The 12,278-nt window shown below is 40.2% G+C and overlaps 1 long non-coding RNA gene across 10 annotated transcripts; it reads left to right on the top strand.

The window, feature by feature from the left end:
* The first annotated feature begins 1,004 nt into the window (after positions 1–1,004).
* Positions 1,005–4,721, top strand: LOC123184651 (uncharacterized). 10 transcript variants are annotated; one of them, XR_006493031.1, is made up of 6 exons: positions 1,005–1,170; positions 1,500–1,582; positions 1,678–1,706; positions 2,978–3,065; positions 3,907–3,963; positions 4,103–4,721. It is a non-coding gene; the product is annotated as an uncharacterized lncRNA (long non-coding RNA). The 10 variants fall into 10 exon arrangements; XR_006493035.1 differs by having other exon boundaries at positions 3,904–3,963; XR_006493034.1 differs by having other exon boundaries at positions 1,669–1,706.
* The last annotated feature ends 7,557 nt before the right edge of the window (positions 4,722–12,278 follow it).

The following is a 12,278-nucleotide window of genomic DNA, read 5'->3' as shown; positions in this document are numbered from 1 at the left end:
TTTTTTACTAGTAAACAAGGATGGTATGCGTATGTGTGTAAAATTTCAGGATGAAATATATTTAAATGTGATCCGTACAAAAAAGACAAATTCAGGGCCTGGGAGAATGAATAGTGTCATGTGTTAAATAGCCCTAGATTTGTCCTTTTTGCACAGTCCCCACTTCAACGTATTTCGTCTTGAAAATTTACACACTTGTGTATTATGCCTCTATGTATAGCTATATTTTTTTCAAAATTTTTGAAATGTAAAAATATGAAATTTGATGAATTTTGAATTTTTCAAAAACAGCCTCGTTGGAGCTCGGTCACCAAAAAGAATTTTCGCAGCGTATACATGCATACATACATGTGAGGAACAAGCTTAGGCTTGCAACAACCAGCAGCCCAATAAGGTATGAAGTTGCTCCCCTTCCCAGGTGCATGAAGCTACACACGGTCGCGTCTATTCCACCTTGATGCAATGCCATGCGCTATCGCCGCCACTCCAACACCTCCATATTTAATTAGCGTGCTTGTTTGCAGTGAGCGTCACAAGGTGCACCCCTACTCCCTTCGCCTTTGATGGAAGGGTGGTGCCGCCATGGCCGACTGCCGGAGGCGATAAGAGATAGAGCCTTTTGTTTTTGAGTCGCCTCCGGAGTCACCCGCACAAGCAAAAGTAGATGTTGCATTCGTATGGAAGTACTCCTTCTGTAAACTAATATAAGAGCGTTTACATCACTACTTTAGTATTCTAAACGTTTTTATATTAGTTTACGGAGGGAGTAGTAGACAGTAAATCTATTATATATAAAAAGCGCTTAATGGCCTCATCAGAAAAAGATAAATAGCCTAGAAATTACCACAATAATTAGAAACATCTGACCGTTTGTTTTACTGACTAAAATTATATAGCCATTAGATTAGACTTATGTAAAAAAATTACCCACCACTGCCATTATAATAAAGAACAAAACGTTTCACCATATTCTTAGCTAATTACAAAAAAATACCTAGGATTAATGGGTAACCAATCGTTTTGTCAAAATCGTACTGCAAAGAGAGGCACCGCTCAGCGCTCACGTCCTGGCGCTAGGGTTTCCTCGCGGCGGCCCAGGTTCTCACATCGATGGGATTGCGCCCGGAAGCCTGAATCCATTCTCCGATGGATTATGTGCTGATAAGAGAGGTACGTACATGTATTTCATCTTTCCTTGCTCCACCGATTGTAATTATTGGTGCCATTATTTTCCAGATCCCCACGATGTTGTTGAGGATGTGATAAATAGCGATGATCCAGTCCAGCCTCTCCTTAATCCTTTTATATCGACTTTTCATGTCGTCCTAGATCCATCAAACTCTGTAACCGATCTTAGAAAAGGGCGGCCAACCCAATCCAGTCTCTCTTCTAATCTCTTTCTTTTTTAACCTTCTAATCGCCTCAGATTTTAGGTTCTGACCATGCATCAATCGAGCTTCTATTTTCGGTCAATTAATGAATTATTCTCATCATGGTAGATGTAGCGGAGGATGGGGTGTATTTGCTGGACTCAAGCCGATCTCACAGCCGCCGAGTAAGTGCAGGCTGCCGCGGATTGGAGGTAAAATGATTTCTGCTCCATTCATCAAGTGTTAAATTCATCACTGAACCAGGATGATTTGAGTGGTTTTTTCGGTTGCTTGGAAGGAATCTCAGTCATCTAACCACAAGATTTGAAATTTCAGGTGCGTGTACGTATTCAGTCAAACGTGTTATCAGGCATGAATGTTGTTAGCTAAATTATAGGGTAGCTAGCTCCCCCAGAACCAATGTAGAAGATCAGATAACAACTATATGTGTGGGCTGCTATAATCAAAGTCTTGAATAGAGGAAAACAAAAGAAGTTGCAGCATATTACATGCAGTGCAATCTACAAACACACGCACGTACATTAGCACTGGAGTAGCTCACGTACACTACAAGTTTGAAGCTGATTGCTTCGAGTTACAAAGGAAGAGTGCATGCACATACAACCGACCATATGGAGCTGCACAAAACGTGCACAACTAGCTTCACTCCTAGCCTAAAAGCTATCCACAGTAACTACGGCAGATTGTTCCTCTCAACTTCTCGCCTTACCAAGGAACTTGCTGCCACTTACTTCTCTACAAAAACCATGCCTACGTAGCATTCAGTTCGCTGGTACTGGTAAGTTGCACTTTCCAACATGGAGTAATCAAAACATTTTCTTCAGATAAGTAAAATTGATTGGCATATGAAGATTTGTAGTGCGTGATACTCATGATTTTTCCCTTGCACTTCACAAAATTATATGTAGTTTGCCAAGATATTTTTTTGTAAATGCAAGATGTTGAAAGAGTAAACACCCCTGCACTATAAGAAAATTTGTGCAGTAAAGATCCCTGTAATTCTCCATAAAAAAGATAAGTCTTCAAATTACAATGCTTGATATCTACATTTTGCTGGATAGGATCCTACCAGGACAACTTTCAAGCACCATCAATTGCATTATGTTTTGTTTTCAGACATTTTTCGCTGATTCCGAATATTTTATTCGTAAAAGGGGGCTGTACATGCTTTACACATTAAGGGTGAATAAATTTGTCCATAAGGTCCGTTACAGACTCCTGTTTTTATAAGTGGGACCCCCGGCTATCATAGTCAACGTAATCATGGTTGTCATGATGTTTAATGATCCTTAGGAACTAGATCCTTCTCTAGGCATGAAATACGTTAACGCACCCCATATTTGATGATTTACACCATCAACTGACCAGTTATTTCCACCTAGACAACGCTGTTGCTTGGCTTAGCATGCAAGTACTGAAGATGAGATATTAATTTCTTAAAGGTGAATGCTAACATATAGATAATTATTGCTTACATATTGCTATTTGATTTTATCAGGGATTATTGGTTATGAAGCATGCCTTTCGACTATAATAATGTTCAACTCATATACGTTTCCCATTTTAGTTTTTGTTTTTTCTTTCAGAGTATATCTGTCCAGAAGAATGATGCTTACAAATTTAGCTTTTAGTGTTTCTGGAATGCCATTCTATTTCTGTAAGATACAATACCAGGTAACAGGGTGAAATATCATCATCGTGTCAACCAAAATTTGTCCTTTTTTTACTGATTTATCTGCCATGACAAACTGCGCGTACAAATTGTAATCACACAACGATAGGAGATAGTAATGCAGACAAATTTAAGTTGTACTGGAATGATTGCTGTCGTTGTATTTCTGCTATATAATATACTACACTATAGGAAGTTGTTGTAGTAAAGGAAAATAAAGATTCATTTATCAGATTCAATGGTCATGTTTTCGGCAACTTGGAATCAAACAATAAAAAAACAAATATTATACTTTTCACGTGATCGATTCTTTGTGTTAATAGATACAAGAACGATGCTATACACATGGCAATTTCCGAACAATTTTGGGATGATGCAGCACATCAAGCCGTCTGTGCGTACTGCAAACCTGGACAGCACCGTCCAATCCTCCATCATGCAAAGTTCACTTGGCAACTGTCGTCCGCGTAGTAGTTTCGTAGATACAACACTGCATTTTCTTTTTGTGGTTGTACAACCTGCATATTGGCCATGGACTAGCTTGCGACCTGAGGTCTGGCTATGTGCACTAAGTGCTCATGCACATGAGAAGAACACAATTTTAGTTCTAGACATGAATCATTAAATTATGACGTATTAAAAATTTATGTACTGATTTACTATCAGGCAACAGCCAACCATTTAATTATCACACGAACTTATATTCCTCATGTTATGACATAGGCAACTGTCACTCTAGAACATATGATGTGTCATAAAGAAAAATCTATTCTGGTATGATAAGTGGAATACAACACCTCTTAAGCTACAATACCCTAACCATTTCTCTTTTTCCCTTAGCAGTTTGTCCTTAGTTCAGCAAGTTTCTGAGACTGATAATCTCCAAGAGATCTTTCACAGGTCACTCTCTACCCAAGCTTTTGGCCAGTTCCAACAAGTTCAATTAACATTAGCTCACATAACTCTCACACCTAGCTAGCTAGTATATATGGAGCTACTATTGAAATTCTGCAACCTTTTCTGCTGCCAAACATTACAGAGTTCTAATTCAAGGAGAGGTGGCACACCCCATATTTAAGAAGATTTGGAAATCAGCAGTGATTCAGCGATACCAAATTTTACTGTTGGTTTCTGATCCAAGATAGGCTCAGCACAAGAAGTCTGCTTCTCAGGAAATCATTTCACCTCCCCTCCTACCAATGTGTGCTATGTAATGAGCAAATTGAGACCACATTGCACCTCTTTTTGGACTGCTCATTTGCTCTACAATGCTGGCACCTGATCACTCCTAATAAGAAGAGGGACAGATCTGTCATTCAGGAAATCATGCTGGCTTTGAATGAATTACCAAATGGAGTGGCCATGAACATTGTCATTATGAGTTGCTGGCATATTTGGATGCAAGGGAACAACAAGATCTTTAAGCATATTAATCCATCACCACATAATGGAAGCTGCTACGCAAGAAAGATTTACAGTTGCTACATCATAGAATTAGGCACTAGCTCCTTCAAGTTTTTCAAGACTGCATTGCCACACGTTTGTACTCCGAAAGATCCTTGAGTTAGATGGGCTTGCCATCTCCTTTCTTTTTGATCCCTTTTGTACATACACTTTTAATTGCTTTTAATGAAAATTACAATCGAACAATTGGTATAGAGTCTCTGGCTAAAAAAAACATGCTAGAAGAACTGAGAAGTCGAGAAGACTACATAATGTGGAAAGTGAAGAATCAGACTGGTGAGACCCAAAAACAGATGACGTTTTGTACATGTAGTAGTATGGATAATTATATTTTTCTCCAAAGAAAGTACACACTATTTCTTTCTAGAAAATGGTCATTGTGAAAGCAAATAATGTAACGTGAAAATATAAGCTACCAATGGTACTGCAGAGTGCACGTGTCGAGAAAGTTTTACAGGATATGTATAGTACATAAATAAACTAAATCACTAAAATAAATATGTGAATTATGCATGGCGTTAGAAAATGTACCTATAACTACACTAACACTATGACAACTATTAAATTTATGTTTGCAGAAAAATATATAGCTAAGCAGCATGGTAAAAAGATAGAAAAATAATACAAACATTATTTAAACAACGCGAGTGATCATAAAATATTTAGTATGACATGCATACTTAGGAAGTAAATGATGAAGGGGTAACACATATATTTATATATCAATAAAAACCAGAACATGTCGAAGATTAAACTATGTTTGAAGTAGTCTTACATTTGAAAATGCCATCACATTTGGTTTCAGTTTTTCTTCTGAAAAATCAAATAATATGCTTTCACCATTTAACTTTATGAAATGCTAGCCCGCGTATCGAGCGGGCCACTTTGCTAGTTAATTAAGAAGAAAAGATGGTGAGAGGATAGGTTGGCAGAAAAAGCTGGGCCACGCAGCCCAAACAACATGTGCCTTTTTTTTGTCCAACTTTTGTATTTGCTCTTCCTCCTTTTATCTTTCCCTTTCTTTTCATGGAGACTCAAAAATACTAGAAAATGCATTGTACAACCTTATTCTTTTTTTGAAAGTGTCAAATTAGGCCAAATTCTCCAAAACTACAAATCTAGGTCGTCAAAATATTGTCAAGTCGTTTACTGCATGTCCTATGCAACCCTGCTCAGCTGTGATTTTCACGCGTGGCAACTGGCAAGTTAACCACCCAAATAGTTATTTCTCCTAATGCCGTATACCCTGTTGCTTTCTTCAATTTTGCGGGTGGCCGCTTGGGTTACAGACCTCTCGAAAAAAAAAGTGTCATAAAACAGGACCTCTAGGAGAATTGAAGAAATGTGACGTAAAACTAGTATAACTGCTTGACATTCGCACTCATTCAAAACACACATGCTAGCAAGTAAGAAGACTAATTCTCAAAAGAAAAACCATATTATACATCATTTGTACAATATCTTGGCCAAAATCAAATTTCCCGTTGTCAGAGTAAAAACAAAATCATATATTTTTTACAAACTATGTACATCATATACAAGACTTCGCGGTGTCATATGGCAAGCACTAGGCATGGCATGGAGCGGCCCCTGGGTCTGGGCGACTGACTCTCCCAGATGGCCCACACCACGTCCTCCTTAGCTGGCCGGCCCAACTTTCGAATCGTGACAGACGTGTTGAAGTACTCACGAAAGCTGGTGATGACGCCAGCACGGAGGCACCATGCATGCACCCAATAGTCATGCTCGCCCGCCCAGCCTTCCGCCACCACCCACTGCTCGTCGCCTTCGGCGGCGCCACCAACTTCTCAACCCTTGCTGGCGCGAACCGGAACGCGAACGCCCCCTTCGCTTCGCCGGTCAGTAGGCGCCGCATGTGCTGGCACCTACACGGCCCGTGAAAACACCAGGTCCGCCACCAGCAGAGCGGCCACGGCCGCCGCATCGCCGCGCGCAAGCGAGGCATAGAGGAACTCCACCACCATGCTATTGGACTTGGACCGCGTGCATGCCCATGGTTAAATTGGATGGTCGAGTGAGTGCAAAAGTGCAAACTGCAAATTGAGTAGCCTAGTACTCCAGTACAGATTACGGACACAGTGTCCTGTGAATACTTGAGATAAGAACTTGAGAAAGCTGAGTGAGTTGAAGACGAAGGTAGGTGTATGTATATATAGTCTGGTAGGGTGCAACCTGACAAGCCGGCCGTGTAGTGTATACCTATTCTCGTTTTCATGATGGCCGTGTAGTGATACCCATGAGTTGCTATTTGATTTTTAATTTGCCTAACTGCAAGTCGTTGTCTAGACGGAGGCTTGTGGGACGAGTACAGAAAAGTGTAGCTATTAGAACGCCATATTTGATCTTTACAATTGAGCCATTTGAAGTTAATTATTCAGAATTGATTTCAAAATTGCACCAGCACGCAAGATATAAAAAAATGGTGCGTATGTGTTATAAAAAGCTACTTTCTATATTTATTAATTATATGGTCCTGAGAAAATGTTTATTTGTTTGGAGTGAGGACACACGCTTCGGCGCTAGCTAGGTGGAAGAAACAGAACAATACCCCTGTCTGTCTTTGTCTTTTTGAATAAAAACAATGTCCCTATCACTCTACCTACTGCATATGCCATGCATGCATATATACCCTTCGTTATAGTAACACAGATAATTAAAGTTTACTGTCTGCTTTAGTGAGTAATTGACAAAGTGGGGATATGTAATTTAGCAAGGACGAAGCAGCGATGATTGATATTTATAAGGTAAATTAGTCGTGTGATGATGTGAGGCCGGGGTTATCATTGAGGCCACATTGTGCACCCCGCCCACAACCAGTATCCACTAGGTCTTCTGCGATGGGCTTCAAATCTGGGAAAACCAGCCAGATCTAGAACTACTGCATACCGGTCATTCGTCTCCACGCACCACCTCGCCCCCTAGGTGCAGGAAGCTGCACACGGCCACGTCTATTCCACTGCGATGTAATGCCATGCGCTATTGCCACCACTCCAACACCTACATACTCCGTGTCCTTGTTTGCGGAGAGCGTCGCCAAGGTGCACCCCTACTCCCTTCGCCTTTGATGGAAGGGCGATAAGAGATAGAGGCTTTTTGGCCTAGGTTTTCAATCACCTCCAGAGTCACTGCTTGCATGGGCAAAAATAGACGTTGTATTCATATGAAGTACAGACTTATGACCAAACTTAAATCTCGAAGAGCGCAGACGCACTACATTATGGAATGAAGGGAGTAGTAGATAATGTAGTAAACTGAGCACAAAGACGGTGAGAGCATAGGTTGGCAGGTAGCCTACGGAAGATCCAGTTCCCTACGGAAGTGGATCCTCTGACTTGCTAAGGGAAGTCAGGGAGCTACAGTAACCTGACTTTCCTTCTCTGAAGTTCTATGAACAGTGCTCTAATACAACGATTTACAACAATAATTTGTGTACAGTGATCTGCAATCTACAGTAATTCCTGAGAAGTGCCAGGTCTCTAACTTGCCTCCTCTGTTTTACTCAAGGATGGTGCTGTAGCACCCTGAGTTCCCTCTTGTATGTCAGAGGATCCACTTCCACTATGGAAGTGGATCTTAGTCAGCTGATGAAAGCGGCGTGAGACTTATTGAGTGATTTGCAAAAGATTGGGCCACACAAAATACTGGGTGACGGAGCCCAAACATCATGCGCCTTTTTAGGTCGAATTTTTGTATTTGCTCTTCCTCTTATCTTTCCCTTTCTTTTCATGAAGACTCAAAAATAGTAAAATCGAACGTAGATTTTTTTAGGTGTCTAATTAGGCCAAATTTCCCAAACTACAAATCTAGGTCCTATTATTTTCAAGTCGTTTACTGCATGTCCTATGCAGTCTTGCTCAGTTTTGAATTTTGATTTGCACGTGTTGCTTTCTTCAAATTGTGTGGGTGGCCTGTTGGGTTACAGACCTCTTGAAGGAATGAAAAAAAAGTGTCATAAAACTATACCTCCAGGAGAAATATGATGAAATTGGTCCTAAATCTAGTGTATCTGTTTTAGATTTGCACTCATTCAAAAAATACGTGCTAGCAAGTAAGAAGACTAATTCTCAAAAGGAAAAAACATATTTTTCATCATCTGTACAACGTCTTGCTTGGCCAAAATCAACTTCCACATGGTAAGAGTAATAAACAATAACATATTTTCTTTTACGAAATATGTACATCATATACAAACTTCGCAGAGTCATATGGCAAGCACTAGGCCTGGCATGGAGCGGCACCTGGGCCTAGGCAATTGGCTCTCCCAGATGGCCCACACCACGTCCTCCTTAGCTGGCCGGCCCAGCTTTCGGACGGTGACAGACGTGTTGAAGTACTCGCGAAAGCTGGTGATGATGCGAGAGCGGAGGCACCATGCATGCACCCAATAGTCGTGCTGGCCGGCCCACCCTTCCGCCACCACCCACTGGTCGCCGCCTTCGGTGGCGTTGCTAACCTCTGCAACTCGTGCCGGCGCGAACCGGAAGGCCACGCCCCCCTTGGCCTCGCCGGTCAGTAGGCGGCGCATGTGCTGGCACCGACGCGGGCCGTGAAACCACCAGTCCAGGTCCGCCGCCAGCAGGGATGTGACTGCCGCTGCGTCGCCACGAGCGAGCGAGACATACAAAGACTCCACCACCGCGCGGTTGGACTTGGATGGCGCGTGCAGGCCCCGTACCCATGGTTAAATTGGATATTCGACACAGAGTGATATTATGAATAGCCTAGTGCTGTCTCCCTGTAAATATTCTGAGAGAAGAACTTAAAAAGCTGTGTGTGTTGAAGAAGGTAGGTGTATGTATAATATATAGGCTTAGGGACTTGGGTGCAACCTGACAGGTCGGCCGTGTAGTAGAGGAGATACATTTACATGTACAGTCATTCTCACTTTCATGCACACAAATGGACAATCTGTGGTTCGGTGATATCTATGGGTTGCTATTCGATTTTTAATTTGCCTAACTGCAAGTCGTTCTCTGGATGGAGGCCTGTGGGCCGAGTACAAAAGTGTAGCTATTAGAACGCCATATTTGATCTTTACAACTGAGCCATTCGCAGTTAATTATTCGAAATTAGATTTCGAAACTGTGCTAGTACGCAAGATATAGTAAAAGGATTGTTTGTCTTGTAAAAGCTAATCACATTATCTTTATTTTAAAAAGGAGGAAGACCTCCGGCCTCTGCATCTGGCAAAATTATATTATCTAATTGTGAGTATGTTTGTTTGTTTGGAGTGAGGACCCACGCACGCACACGCTTCGGAGATACTCCCTCCGTTCCAAAATAGATGACTCAACTTTGTACTAAAGTTAGTACAAAGTTGAGTCATCTATTTCGGAACGGAGGGAGTAGCTAGGTGGAAGAGATAGAGCAATATCCCTGTCTGTCCTTTTCTTTTTTAATAGAAAAGATAATGTCCCTATCACTCCACTCACTGCATGTGAGATTAGGGGTAAGAAGAGTCAGGGTAAAATGGCATATACCCTTTGTTAGTGTCAGTAATCTGCATAGTAACATAGATAATTTAAATTTACTGTCTGCTCGGAATAGACAAAGTGGGATATGTAATTTAGCATGGACGAAGCAATGATTATGACATTAATAAAGTCAATTAGTTGTGGGATGATTTGAGGCCAGGGTTAGCATTGTTGTATCCGTATGGAGTAAACTAAGCAGAGAGATATTCAAAGGAATAATGTTCGAAACATGGCGAAAATCCAAATCGGTGCCCAGCCTCATCTGCTCCCGGTCAGAAAAAATTCAAAACAAATACTAGAAAAATTCACACAAATCCAAAAAAAATTACGTGGTAGATAATTTGATGCGTGAGGTCTACTCCAAATTTCAACTCATTTGAATATCTGAGCAGCTCCCGGCAAAAAAGACAAATCGGGTCAAAACAGTGCGTGAACAGTAAACTTTTTTACAGACCCGATTTTGTCTTTTTTGCAGAGAGCTACTCAACGAGTTGAAATTTGCAGCGAACCTCACGCATCAAATTATCTACCACCCAAAAAAATTTGGAAAGTTTTGAATTTTTCTAGTATTCGTTTTGATTTTTTTCGTCAGCGCTGGTGCAGCTAAGCCCGGGAGCAGAAACGCCGCACTCGAAACTTGGCACTTATCATGGTACAACTGATGTGGTGCATATTTTGTTCCTTTCACATAAATGCAGATGCAACATATAGTAGTATATTGTTGTTTACTGAAGCTACAAACATGCATGTAAGTTTGGATGACATTCTTATTCAATATATTAATAAACCACCAATTATTTCATTGCAACATATTGAGTTTTTAGTATAGGATTCTACTGTGGCAACTGAATCGACAATCAATTTGACACTCCTTTTCATTCTTTGTTCTTATGGTTAACATGCTAAGTGCAAAGTGCTTGAGAAACATAACCCCCAAATTGATTGTCCATTGCAGTAACCATAACCCCAAACTGCTTGAGAAACATCTCAAAATCATGCAAGGATATTGGACTTAGTACATCTAACTTACCACTATCAATACTTCTTGTATATATACCAGAAGCTCTGGAACTATGTTACTGCTTTCCAGTTAAGACTTTACAAATTGTATCCAAAATTGAGGTAGGCCTTTTGTTGAGCACATCAGTTTTTTCGCCGTTTCAGTACACATACTAAGCAGGGAGATAATCTCACACTTAAAAGGCTCCATTTTCCACATTACGTAGGAAGATTACATAGAATGCAACTTGGCAGGCTCCATTTTCTGTATTGCGAAGAAAGATTACACAGAATGCAACTTGGCAAAGAAAAAGAAGCTAGAACTATATATACCAGCTAAATAATAAAGTGTATTATAGTTCCTGTGATCATTTTTTACAAGTAATAAATACTTGAGGATCATCAAGGGAAAAACAATGTTGTTGTGAAAAGCAATGAACAAAGGTAAGTTAATGTTGAAAACCCATCATGTAAAGTTGAACTGTATTTAAAACATTACTTCTCTCGTGGAAACAAAGATCATACATAATCCACCATAACAAGCAAAAATCTTCAGAGAGATAACAAAGATGTCGACTGTAGTAAATTGCACATGTGGTTATAGTAGCAGAATAAAACTTTTTGATTAGGCACAAAAGACGACTGCCACATCTTTGTTTTTGGAAAGCCATGTGGACTATAACATGGAGTGAGCTCTTCTTCCAGACAGAAGAAGATTATACAATGGAATACAATTGAGCCCAAGTTACTTACCAAGTTTCTCTTCTTCCTAACACAAGAAGATTAGACAATGGAATACAATAGTTGCCATAATAAATTGCCAACAATGTTAGTACGATGTGGATGTCAACCTATGATTTTTCAAAATCAACAAACATTCGACGCTGAGCAGAACACAAAATAACAATGACAACTAATTATTGTCCTTTTGGGACTAATATTTATCAGCCTACTTAATTTAATACATAAGATCCAGGCAATAGTTCAATGTCGTGCATAGCAATGCATTATACATCCGTTCATGCTAATATATCCAGTAGAAAATAAACTATGCTACTTTACTAGTTAGCATTTACTAACAAAATTTGACGCATATATCAACTAATAAAGCTTCTAAGCAATGAACCATATAGGTTGATATGTGAAACAAGCTTAAAGTAAACAAAACAAAACATGCTATCCAACTCATACTGATTAGCAAAATGAGTTACAGTTAGCTAGCCCCAACTGTGGAAAATACATGAGGTAATAATTCAT

The sequence above is a fragment of the Triticum aestivum genome, chromosome 2A (assembly GCF_018294505.1).
Source record: "Triticum aestivum cultivar Chinese Spring chromosome 2A, IWGSC CS RefSeq v2.1, whole genome shotgun sequence".
In the NCBI taxonomy this organism is placed as follows: domain Eukaryota; kingdom Viridiplantae; phylum Streptophyta; class Magnoliopsida; order Poales; family Poaceae; genus Triticum; species Triticum aestivum.
Note: the sequence above shows the minus strand (reverse complement) of the source record. Positions and strands in the feature narration are given on the sequence as shown.